Below are 13,869 nucleotides of genomic sequence, written 5' to 3' on the forward strand. Positions count from 1 at the left end.
TGGATGGCGTGTACAGGTACAGCTGCCCATGCAGCTTCAACACGATACCTCAGTTCATCAAGAGTAGTGACTGGCGTATTGTGACGAGCCAGTTGCTCGGCCACCATTGACCAGACGTTTTCAATTGGTGAGAGATCCGAAGAATGTGCTGGCCAGTGCAGCAGTGGAACATTTTCTGTATCCAGAAAGGCCCGAACAGGACCTCCAACATGCGGTCGTGCTTTATCCTGCTGAAATGTGGGGTTTCGCAGGGATCGAATGAAGGGTAGAGCCACGGCTCGTAACACATCTGAAATGTAACGTCCACTGTTCAAAGTGACGTCAATGCGAACAACAGGTGACCGAGATGTGTAACCATGACCCCCCCCCCCCCAATACCATCACGCCGGGTGATACGCCAGTATGGCAATGACGAATACACGCTTCCAATGTGCGTTCACCGCGATGTCACCAAACACGGATGCGACCATCATGATGCTGTAAACAGAACCTGGATTCATCCGCAAAAATGACGTTTTGCCATTCGTGCACCCAGGTTCGTCATTGAGTATACCATCGCAGGCGCTCCTGTCTGTGATGCAGCGTCAAGGGTAACCACAGCCATGGTCTCCGAGCGGACAATCCATGCTGCTGCAAACGTCGTCGAACTGTTCGTGCGGATGGTTGTTGTCTTGCAAACGTCCCCATCCGTTGACTCAGGGATCGAGACGTGGCTGCACGATCCGTTACAGCCATGCCGATAAGGTGCCTGTCATCTCGACTGCTAGTGATACGAGGCCGTTGGGATCCAGCACGGCGTTCCGTATTACCCTCCTGAACCCACCGATTCCATACTCTGCTAACAGTCATTGGATCTCGACCAGCGAGAGCAGCAATGTCGAGATACGATAAACCGCAATCGCGTTAGGCTACAATCCGACCTTTATCAAAGTCGGAAACGTGATGGTACGCATTTCTCCTCCTTACACGAGGCATCACAACAACGTTTCAACAGGCAACGCCTGTCAACTGTTGTTTGTGTATGAGAAATCGGTTGGAAACGTTCCTCATGTCATGACGTTGTAGGTGTCGCCACCGGTGCCAACCTTATGTGAATGCTTTGAAAACCTAATCATTTGCATATCACTTCATCTTCTTTCTGTCGGTTAAATTTCGCGTCTGTAGCACGTCATCTTTGTGGTGTAGCAATTTTAATGGCCAGTAGTGTAGTTTTCATATAATAAGGGAAGTCGTGGCTATTCAAAATGAAGGAATTGAAAATTACGAACTTACTTCAAATGTTGTGATAACGGCAGCAAATGATTACATAGTTCCGTTTGTTCTTGGATAACAGTAAGCGAAAAAACGACGCCAGTAAACAATGTTAAGTACATTTTAAGTTGAGCCGAAGGCTTCGTTACTACCATGTTCCGTGTTCCACTGCTGACAACATCAACGGCCCAGCAGCTGCAGTGTAGCTGCACGATGTGTGTGTGAGACTGCAAATGGCCTATCCTGACATTTGAACATAGACGTCGCTAGAGTGCATCTTCATAACACGTTATTTGCGTGTGTCATTTCTGCCATAGCATCTGATCGGTAGGCGGGATAGAAATTGGTAGCAGCGTGAGAAACACACGAAAACTTTTCTCATGTGTGTGTGTCCACTGCCTTTTACCCCACTTAATGGCTACTTACACATATGATTTTTTGTGCTCATCTAGGCAAAGTACCTTTTGAATTGGGTAAGTTTTATTGGTCTTCTTGTATAACTAATATTAAAAGTCGGTGCTTCACTTTCGGATGTTAACGTGTTAATATTACAATTTACGAGGAAGACCATTCAACAACAGGAAACAACCGCAAAAAAGAGGCTGAGAGGTACGTAGTTTCGCTGCGGCCTCGCCGTAAAAATAAAGAAAGAAAATGCTAGAAAACAGTTCACGTTCGTTCCATTTACAACCCTGCACGGTAGTCTTCTTTCGGGATAAAAGGAAAACAAGTGGCGTCTTCCATTAGTAGTTCTGTTTTTATTGTGGAAAGGTCTCATTCTGTCTGTTGCGTTTCCCCCTCTCCAAACTGTGCTGCTCGAGTCTAAAGGTTATTCAGACGTGAGTTTTCGCTGTATTTATTTCGCAGACCAGAGCGGCCAACGAAAAACAAGGCACTTCAGGAAACGACATTTTTATCGTTGAAACGACTGCTGTTGTGTGCTATCACGAAACGTCTGCTTTATGGAAAAAACTTCCATTTACTTCGTCGTAAGGACTATCGCCGTTTATCGATTTAAGGTTATAGGCGACTGGATGATCCGTCATCTCCCTACAAACCTCGAGAATGATAGCGTTTGTTTGGGCGAACAGTGTTTCCATATTTATATTATTCTAACACTTTTATCAGTTTAAAATAAAGAAAAATATTTTTCCCTCGTTTAGGAACCCACACTCGAATCGCCACCTGTGTGCATTCTTTCGCGGTTTTTCAGTTATTAATTCAAATTGGATATATTTACATCTTCGAAAAGTATATATTTATGTGCCAATTACTTATCGAATACGGAAATGGTATTTTCTACTACAGTCTTCGGAAGCAGCTTACAGCTAAGCGTCTCATTTCCTCTCTTTCTATTGAGTTCTGTAGGAGTGATAGAATTTACGTTCTGTTGTTTACAGCTGACCAATGGCAGTAGGCAGCGCCAAAGGGGCCAACGGTCGAAATGGGGTTGAAACTGCTTCCCAATCGTTCGCTCTTCCACCAAGTAATTAACCTTGGATAGAAAACGTTTCGTTCATCGGCGCCAAAATATGTAAGGGCAAGAAAATGGGTTTTAATACAGCAGTACAAACTTAGCTTCCACCAGTCTAGCGTGCAAGCGACAGACGTTGCAACGGCAAGCAACGATGATGTAACGGCAGACGTAGACTTTGCAGAACGAATTTTCACTCTGCAGCAGAGTGTGCGCTGATATAAAACTTCCTGGCAGATTAAAACTGTGTGGCGGACCGAGACTCGAACTCGGGACCTTTGCCTTTCGCGTGCAAGTGCTCTCCCATCTCCTGCAGAGTGAAAATTCATTCTGGAGACAATCTCCCAAGCTGTGGCTAAACCGTATTTCCTCAATATCCATTCGTCCAGGAGTGCTATTCTTGCTAGGTTCGCAGAGGTTACTATGACACAATGAAGTTTGGAAGGTAGAAGATGATGAGCTACTGGCGGACGTAAAGCTGTTGCTTAGGTTGCTCAGGTGCTAGCACTAGCCCGCGAATGGGAAAGGTTCCGAGTTCGACTCTCATCCGGCACACAGTTCTAATCTGCCAGGAAGTTTCATTCACGTAGGCTTACTGGAAACAGTTGAACGGAAAGCCAAGGTCAATACGACAAAGGTGGGATACAGTAGTCTTGGGAACATGCCGTCTACGAATTTAACTATTTCACGTCGAATTTGTACAAGACATAGATCATTGCATTCCACTTATTTTTTAATGAGGTTCGAACACTCTGCCTTACTACTAAGTCATTGATGATGAATTGTTTTGTAAATCTATACTAATTTTCATTGTTGTCAAGTAGCAATGCATTTACTTCATCGATCTGCTTATATTCATCACACATACGTTCGAATATTTCAAGAACAGAAAATGCGAATGCGGGGCGGAAGTTATGTGACATAGCGGGGCAATCGACTCCGTAAGTGTTCAGACTGGAAATACCTAAGAGTGCCCCTGCCTTCGAAATTCCCACTCTGCATATGCGAGAACTTCCACGATCAGTAACAAAGAGGACACTCCCTAGTAGAAAGTGGGAAACAGACCAAGATTTGATAACGTCGACTATTTTCGCTCAAAATGTGACTACTGTCGAGTGCACAGCACCCGTGTGAAGAGGTTCCTCTGGAGCCTTCTTGAAAATAACAACAAGATTCATCAGATTGCCTTACAAAATGGTTCAAATGGCTCTGAGCACTATGGGACTTAACTGCTGTGGTCATCAGCCCCCTAGAACTTAGAACTACTTAAACCTAACTAACCTAAGGACATCACACACATCCATGCCCGAGGCAGGATTCGAACCTGCGACCGTAACGGTCGCGCGGTTCCAGACTGTAGCGCCTAGAACAGCTCGGCCACTCCGGCCGGCGATTGCCTTACATTCGCAGACGTTTCACCGCCTGTATGGGAAGAACTTTGAAGCAAAATAAATCCCGCCCATCTATGCTGTGGGTGTAGTATTCACCGAGGAAACTGTAGATCAAGAACGGCTTGTTGCACAGAAATTAAATTATGGATAGACTGCATGGAGAGCATCGCTTATTCAGAAGTTCATAAAGTTTTACGAAATTGCCATGCTGAAGGAATGGGAAAGTAATTTAAGTTAACTGGAAAAAAAATATTTTTCTCGTGTGGGCTTATATCAGAAACCAGTTTGAATTACGCAGGTCACATAAAAACTGTTACTGAAAAAACAATGCCTGCAAGCCCCCGGCGCAGTGATTAAAACACTGGACTCAATATGGAAAGCCCTGTGTGGATCAGAAAAACGTTGTCCGCACCGCATGTCTTTTATCCGCATTCATCTATATTAAAATATTGTAAACCATTTTAACCTGTTCGGTATGCCCACGCTCTGGGTGCCTGGCTTACTTCCGTCTGCTGGAAGGTAGATATCGTAATTTGCATTTCTTCGATTAAGAACATAGATGTCGATCAGACTGCTACATCATCTTTCACATTCGTAATGCGTACCATAACTACAGTTTTTCTGTCTTCATTACTAAAATATGTTTCGTGAAATTTTCTGCAGAATACTGGGTGGCTACAATTAAACCTTCGCTACCTCACTGAGCCAGCATAAAAGGAAAACTATTTACCATACGGGTACTGAAATTTATAGGAATGATGTTCACACTGTGAGTGCACGATCTGTGTCGTTAGTAGTGTTAGTATCATGACCTGCTCTTAGGCGCTGGTACTGGGACAGCGACGTAGGGTTGGAATACAAGCATCCGTGTGCAGTGTGTATTACAGTTGCATACAGTCAGTATGGGTTTGGGCAAGGTGAGCGGGGATTTACTCTTAAGGATGTATTATCAAACCAACAGCAATAGCGCTGCTGCTCTTCCCGAATATCGACGCATTAAAGGAATACGGAAAAGCCCACGCAGGGGTTGAAAAACATGATTCGGGGGTTGGGTTGTTTGGGGGAGGAGACTAGACAGCGAGGTAATCGGGCTCATCGGATGAGGTAAGGAAGTCAGCCGCGCCCTTTCAAAGGATCCATCTCGGCATTTACCTGGAGCGATTCAGGGAAATCATGGAAAATCTAAATCAGGATGGCCGGACGCTGGATTGGACCGTCGTCCTCCCGAATGCGAGTCCAATGCGCTGGCCGCTGCGCCACCTCGCTCGTTGTATGATTCGGAAGTTCAAATGAACCTGTTATTTGGAACTGCTCCTGGGAGACGTCGACGGCCAATTGCATCGCAAATTGTTAGAAAGGTCACTATTGCCATGGCTGAGAATGCTGGACGCAATGGACGATTTTCAAGTAGTGCAAGAGCTGTGTCACGACAGGTGAACATTCCGTGGCCCATTGTCCGGAAAGTGCTGCGAACAATTGTGAAATGGTATCCTTAGTGCGGTTCCAGGCTGTCGTGGATGCAGGTGGTCATCACATTGAGCAACGTTTGTGTATAAACATGGTCCGCAATAAAAAAAAAAATGGTTCAAATGGCTCTGAGCACTATCGGAATAACATCTGAGGTCATAAGTCCCCTAGACTTAGAACTACTTAAACCCAACCAACCTAAGGGCATCACAGACATCCATGCCCAAAGCAGGATTCCAACTTGCGACCGTAACAGCAGCGCGGTTCCACACTGAAGCGCCTAGAACCGCTCGGCGACGACGGCCGGCAATTAAAAAATGTTACCCTCTCACGTGGAAATTAAAATGCGTTACTTTCAATGATATATTAACTATTTGTTTTCTGCATGTCCTTACAAATGTTTCCAAAAAGGCCAATTGTCCTACAGTTACTCTTTTTCCATGGGGATCGTCTCAAGTAGCGAAATTGAAATTAAACCTGTTGTGACTTGGTACGACAGCCAAGGCACTACGAGGTGAAGCTGAAAGGCACGCGTTAAGCTCACGCAGGCTGGCGTGAGGTCTGGAACAGGTCAGGGATATGAGATTAGCAAAAATAGTACGTATCTGTTGGAATACTTAACTTTAATCCATAATTGGTGAACATCGGTCTGACGGTACATGCATCACAAGATAAATTGCAAATGATAATGGCGCCTTGCTAGGTCGTAGCAAAAGACGTAGCTGAAGGCTATGCTAACTATCGTCTCGGCAAATGAGAGCGTAATTTGTCAGTGAACCATCGCTAGCAAAGTCGGCTGTACAACTGGAGCGAGTGCTAGGAAGTCTCTCTAGACCTGCCGTGTGGCGGCGCTCTGTCTGCAATCACTGATAGTGGCGACACGCGGGTCCGACGTATACTAGCGGACCGCGGCCGATTTAAAGGCTACCACCTAGCAAGTGTGGTGTCTGGCGGTGACACCACAAAACCTCTCTGTATTTCCTCCCCATTCGGAAGTCAATTGAAGTCGTATTTACAAGCTGTCATCCTACGACACACACTATTAAATATTACCCATACAGTCTAGTTACCAAATGTTCGTTGGTTAACTGCAACGTACTACTCTTTTCAATGTATTAAGTGGTCCATTGTGTACTTCTAAATGTATTTGAAAGAAAAGTTGATGGATTGACTGGTTTTATGCCAAACATTATTTATGAGGTGCGACAATAAAGTAATGAGACTTATTTTCTTTGCAAGATGTGGCAACCCTGCAGGCTTGCGTAGGCACAATATCTTTGACCTTGGTCTATAAGCTGCTTCTAGTCCAAGCGGCATATCGATGCAACAGCTCAGTCGTGAGTTGTGCTCTAATAAGTTAACACGTGTTTGTGTCTCTCGTCACGGAAATGGAACCGCATAATATTGCGTAACGTTATGCCATTTCTTTTTGCGTTAAATTGGATGAAAACGCGACGACAATTTACGGTAAGCTTCAGAAGGCTTTTGAAGAGGAGCTTATGTCAAGAGCTCAAGTTTTTCGGTTGTATAAAATGTTTACTGAAGGCCGAACGAACGTTGAAGATGAAGATCGCAGTGGACGACCATCAACCTCACGGACGTATGTCAACTTGGTCAGGGTGCGTGAACTCGTACGATCTGATCGATGATTATCCGTCAAAATCATTGCAGAAGAACTGAACATCAATCGAGAAACGGTTCGTCTAATAATAACTGAAGATCTTGGTATGAGAAAGATTTGTGTAAAAATGGTCCCCAAAAATCTCACATCACAACAGCGAGAAACACGGAAAAATGTGGCAGCCGATCTGTTAGAGCAAATGGAAATCAATGCAGAATTGTTGAGCCGTGCTATCACTGTTGATGAAAGTTTTTTTTTCAGTACGTTCCAGAGACAAAACACCAAAGTTTTCAATGGTGCTCAAAGGGATCACCCACACCAAAAAAAGCTCGCATGTCAAAGTCAAAATTGAAATGCATGCTTGTGTGCTTCTTTGATTCCAAGGGAATTGTTCATAAAGAGTGGGTGCCTCCTGGACAAACAGTTAACCAATATTACTATAAGGAAATTTTAGAAATGCTTCGTAAAAGAGTTCTTCGTGTCTGTGTCAACATTGCTGATAATTGGATTCTGCGTCACAATAATTCGACATCCCATACTGCTCTGTCAGTACAGTAGTTTTTAACCTCAAAACAAATTTCAGTACTACCACAGCCACCTTATTCACCAGATATCGCTAAGTGCGACTTTTTTCTATTTCCAAGAGTCGAAACGGCGGTCAAGGGACACCATTTTTAATGTCCAAAAAGCTGTGACGAGAGTCGTGGAGAATATCACAGAAGGTGAATTCCAGAAATGTTACCATCAATGGCAGAAGCGCTGGAAAAAGAGTGTGCAATCAGAAGGGAACTACTTTGAAGGAGACAACACTAAACTTGACTAAAACGGTAAGCAACATTTTTTTTTTCCACAGCAGTCTCTTTACTTTATTGTCGCACCTCGTATATTGTGCGTGATATACACACAGGGTTCAGACCAAGGAGAGAAGATTCCGCTGGATGCAATGACCTAGAGCAACCTTCATGGCAGCACCTGGCAAATCATGCAAACGGAACAGGAATGACTCAGACGTAAGGCAGCTTCTGGTACGACGGTATCACGATGTACGTGTAACTGTGCAGAAAACCTGGAAGATGACCATGTCGCCATATGAAGCCCTCGTAGATATCAACAAGGCATCTCACGCCTCCAGGGTACTGCACATTCAAACCAACACAGCGGCACTCCGTTCCGATTTGGTAATAATACCGACAATAATAATCATGCACACATCTGCTTACCTGTACGTTTTTTGTGGTTCCTTAAGAAATGTGAGGTAAACTGGCATGTTTTCTTGAGCTAAGTCTCGCCCGGTTTCCTTCCTCATCCTTATTCAACTTCTGTAATGCTCAGTCTTTCATGACGACTCAGACACTAATCTTCCTTACTGCGGCATAGTTTCTTCAATACCCTAAGTTGACTACTTCTCCGATCTAGCTCTGGATAATTAGCTGCATTTTCTCTAACGGACCTTATCTCTATTTCTTCCATCTACATCTACATGGATACTCCGCAAATTACACTTAAGTGCCTGACAGAGGGTTAATGGAACATATTCACAATAATTCTCTACTATACCCAATTTCGAACAGCGCGCGGAAGAAACGAACACCTATATATTTCTGTGCGAGCTCTGATTTCCTTTATTTTATTATGATGGAAGTTTGTTTCTATGTAGATCGGCGCCAACAAAATATTCTCTCATTCGGAGGAGAAAGTAGGTGATTGAAATTTCGTGATAAGATTCCGCCGCAACGAGCAACGCCTTTGTTTTAATGAAGTCCACCCTGTGTTGCATGTCAGTGACGCTCTCCCCCCTATTTTGCGTTAATACAAAACGTGATGCTCTTCTTTGAACTTTCTTGATGGTAAGGATCCCACACGGCGCAGAAGTACTCCAAAAAGAGGACGGACAAGCGTAGTGTAGGCAGTCTCTTTAGTAGATCTGTTGCACTTTCTAAGTGTTCTGCCAATAAAACACCGTATTTGGTTAGCCTTTCCCCGCAACATTTTCTACATGTTCCTTCCCAATTAAGTTGTTCGTCATTTTAATTCCTACGTATTTAGTTGAACTTACTGCCTTCAGATTTGACTGATTTATCGTGTAACCTAAGTTAAACGGATTCCTTTTAGCACTCATGTGGATGATCACACACTTTCCATTGTTTGGGGTCAATTGCCAATTTTCGCACGATACAGATATCTTTTCTAAATCGTTTTATCCGCAGCTCGTGGTCGTGCGGTAGCGTTCTAGCTTCCCGCGCCCGGGTTCCCGAGTTCGATTCCCGGCGGGGTCAGGGATTTTCTCTGCCTCGTGATGACTGAGTGTTGTGTGATGTCCTTAGGTTAGTTAGGTTTAAGTAGTTCTAAGTTCTAGGGGACTGATGACCATAGATGTTAAGTCCCATAGTGCTCAGAGCCATTTGAACCGTTTTAAATCGTTTTGCTGCCTACACTACGCTTGACCGTCCTCTTTTGGAGTACTTCCGCGCCATGTGGACACAGTCCCTCACTGAAACGTATCCTGGGCACTGGATCAGTCGCCGTGGAGTCGTTCCTTGATCACTGAGCTTATCCGATCTTCTTCCATTAGACTACCATTTGTGGAGTTGGCTACAAGCGCAGAGTGGATACAAAGAAGGAACTTCTCGCTCATATTTTAAAAGCATTTTCTCAAATGATGGACCGTACGAATGAACTCATATCAGCAACGCACCAACTGTCTACGAGAGCTGCAAAATGCATTGTAGTTAACGCTACACTTTTCGAACTTTTTTTTTTTTTTTTTTTTTTAGATAATGTACTGAATTAAGCATATTATTACATCGCAGTGTTTCATTTATCATCACCTGCGTTTGTGCTGTTCCCGATTATTTTCATTAGTTTCCTCGGAAAATGTTTAGAACTGGACGTATGTTCGGACGAGGTTTTTGTTCTGCCACCCTCCTGACTCATCCTGTACATACACACTGATGAGCGAAAACATTACAACTATCTGCATTAAACGCAATACCGCAAACGGTTCTGCCTACGTGGATTCGGCAAGTCCCTGGTAAGTTCCCGGAGGTATGTGGCACTAGATGTTTACGTACAGTTGAAGCAGTTACTGTAAATCACTGGCCGGCGATTTGTGGGCGCGCTGCTAGTGCCCGATAGTGACCCAGGTGTCTTCTATCGGCTTGAAATGTGGCAAATTTGGTGGGCTAGACATCAGTGTGATTTCACTATTATTCTCCTCAAAACGCTGTTATGAGATTCTGGTGTTTTGACACTGATGGTTATCGTGATGGACCATGCCATCACTGTCGAGGAAGACGGAAGTACTAACTGTTACAGATGGTCCGCTAATAATGTTCACGAAGCGTGGTGCTGTGGATTACGGGTCCCAACGGAGTTCAGGTGATTGTTCCCAATAGCGTAACACCAGATGGTTATAGTTAAATTTTCCCTATTTAACACGTTATAACGCGGAAACTAATAACCTTAAGAGTACCAAACTTGATAGCATTAATGTCAAGGACACGGGGAAAAGAAATAATGCAGAATCAGTTCAATTGAAACACTTTTAACGTGTTGGTACGGTACATCACAGCCGACCGGAGTGGCCGTGCGGTTCTGGGAGCTACAGTCTGGAACCGAGCGACCGCTACGGTCGCAGGTTCGAATCTTACCTCGGGCATGGATGTGTGTTATGTCCTTAGGTTAGTTAGGTTTAATTAGTTCTAAGTTCTAGGCGAGTGATGACCTCAGAAGTTAAGTCGCATAGTGCTCAGAGCCATTTGAACCATTTGGTACATCACACCATTATATACAGATACCATTACTGCTACAATAGGGGCTCAAATGGCGCCCATCAATGTCCCGAAGAGTCTGGAAGTGCAGAATTGCATTCTGCACAACAGAACGAAGCATTCCGTAGGTGTGCTAGTTAGCTCTCTTGATATGCTGCCCTTCAGATCAGCGCTTGTGTGAATGTTACCCTGGTAAACCCTGTCCTTCAGGTGTCCCCACAACCAGAAATCACGGGAGTGAGATCAGGTGAACGCGCCGGCCATGCATTTGGAAACGATCGGCTGGTACGTCGATCGTTTCCAAATGTGTTTCGGAGAACAGGCGAACTTCACGAGCCATGTGCGGGGGGGGGGGGATCTTGCATGAAAACTGTTGACTTCAATGCGTCTCTCTCCTGTAGGACATCACACACATCCATGCCCGAGGCAAGATTCGAACCTGCGACCGTAGCGGTCTCTCGGTTCCAGACTGTAGCTCCCAGAACCGCACGGCCACTCCGGTCGGCTGTGATGTACCGTACCAACACGTTAAAAGTGTTTCAATTGAACTGATTCTGCATTATTTCTTTTCCCCGTGTCCTTGACATTAATGCTATCAAGTTTGGTACTCTTAAGGTAATTAGTTTCCGCGTTATAACGTGTTAAATAGGGAAAGTTTAACTATAACCATCCGGTGTTACGCTATTGGGAACAATCACCTGAACTCCGTTGGGACCCGTGGCAGTAATCCACAGCACCACGCTTCGTGAACATTATGATATGCTGGCGAAGCATGTCGCAGTAACGCTGGCCAGTCACGCTCCACGTCTTTGGTCCTTGAGCGCCAACCTGTTCGAGAAATAATGGGCCAATGATGAACGTAGTCGTGAAGCCACACCATACGGCGACACGTTCCCCATACAGAGGAACTTCATGCACAGTGGCTGGAGGTGAAGATCCTCGCACTCGGGAATTTTGTGTGTTCACCTCACCCGTCAGAGAAAATTGACCTCCTCCTGTCTATAGGATGGTCCACGGCCAACCCTCGTCAACTTTAATCCTTGCGAGAATGTGGATAGCGAAGTTAACACATCGTTGTGCGTCCTGTGGTGCTAGCTGCTGTACAATATGCATCTTGTACGGATACCATTTGAGAATCGCTCGTAGCACCTTCCGTACAGTGGACTACGGGACGTTCAACTGTCGTGACACGGCACGCGCGTTGCCTGACGATCGGGAATTTCGCGCACCGTTGTCTGCTACAGCAACAGCGATTTCATCAACCACCTGTGGTGCAACCGGTCGTCAGCCTCTTCCCGGAGCGACGCCCAGTTCTCTAATTGATTCGAACTACTTCATCATGCAACGCACCTCAGGTGGAGGGAGAGGAGCCTTCCGTTATTCTCTCAGCCGGCGATATTCTCGAAGTGCAGCTGCAGCATTACTGTTGGTTTGATAGTAGAGCTTCACCAATAATGCCCTGCTCCTTTTGTCCTAGCTCATGTTGACACGTCAACAAGTGCACTGCGACTGGGCAGGTGTGTGAGACTACGAGTCACGATGACTGATCACAACAGCTGGTGGCCATAGTTGGAACTGGACAAAAGTCATGCACCCCTTACTCTGGAAATTAATGCTACCACGTTTGGTACTCGTACGGTAATTAGTTTCCGTGGTATAACATGTTGAAAGGGAAAGTTTAATTGTAATCACCTGGTAGTATTCTAGCGGCCAGTGTCCGTATCGCGGCTCATGTTTCCTGGAGACGTTCGCATAAATGACGGCGTGTCCTCACACGACCATCGATGTGGAGTGACAAGAAACGTGATTCATAATACCAGGTGACACATGCCCATTAAGTCACCGTCCATTCACGATGAATTCGCGCCGACTGAAATATTAATTCACAGTGTCGTTGGGTGAACTTGAGAGCACATAGAGCGCCTCATATTCAACGACGTGCATTGAACGTTGTGCTCCGAAACACTCGGGTCTGCACCAGTGTTGTGCTCTGTTAGCAGATCTGTCACTAATTCCTGTCTCTCCTGCTAAGCACACACACTATATATACTAGCTGACCCGGCAAACTCTGTTCCGCCTTAAAGCCAATAAATAATCAGATTTTGGATGTTAAGTTCAATTTTTTATTAGGAAATACAAATAAAAAAAATTAAGTATTTTAATGATTCTTCATTCTTTGTTTTTTGGTGCATAGCTTCCACTCTTCAATTAAGTACCTTCTGATTCACGACATTCTTTGTTTTATTATCAGGCGCAAGAACAAACAACGCAGATGGTCTTCCGACCCGTGAACATGCCATATATAACTGACCATGTGAAAAAGATGGATATTGCAGATTTAAACCACAAACTTTCAAGCATTGGCCTTGTGATTTGTTAATGATCATGGCGAATGCAAGACGGGTCGGAAATTGAAGTCCAAACGGCATATCGGTTGGGATAATCGGGATCCTCGGAATGAGAACTTCCTCACCTTCGAATTTTCCTTTGAGTATCGTCGCGTAAATAACATTGTTCATCAATTTACTTACCACCAAACGCGTGCCGTTGCACAGTTTTGGTTGGTTTATGTTTCGAAGCATGATTACTATGGTGCCAACGTTTAAGCGTAAAGTGTGCTGTGGTAAGCCAGGCACATCCAAGGAGCTTAAAAATTCAATTGGATAGTTGGTGGCTTCACCTTCATTTGCTACACAGTCAATAGATTTGAATGAATGCATCTACATGTTTATCTCTGTTGTTCGCTCGACGATTTCGTATTGCCAACCGAGCCGTTTCAGGATCTGCCTCACTATGCTCTCGTGACTGAGAAGCACGAAGTCGAGCCATACTATCGCGGCGCTCTTCACGTGCAATTTGTTGTTCTTCTTCAGTCCTTTCATTCGCAATGTTTTG

Source organism: Schistocerca serialis, chromosome 1, assembly GCF_023864345.2.
Source record: "Schistocerca serialis cubense isolate TAMUIC-IGC-003099 chromosome 1, iqSchSeri2.2, whole genome shotgun sequence".
Taxonomy (NCBI): domain Eukaryota; kingdom Metazoa; phylum Arthropoda; class Insecta; order Orthoptera; family Acrididae; genus Schistocerca; species Schistocerca serialis.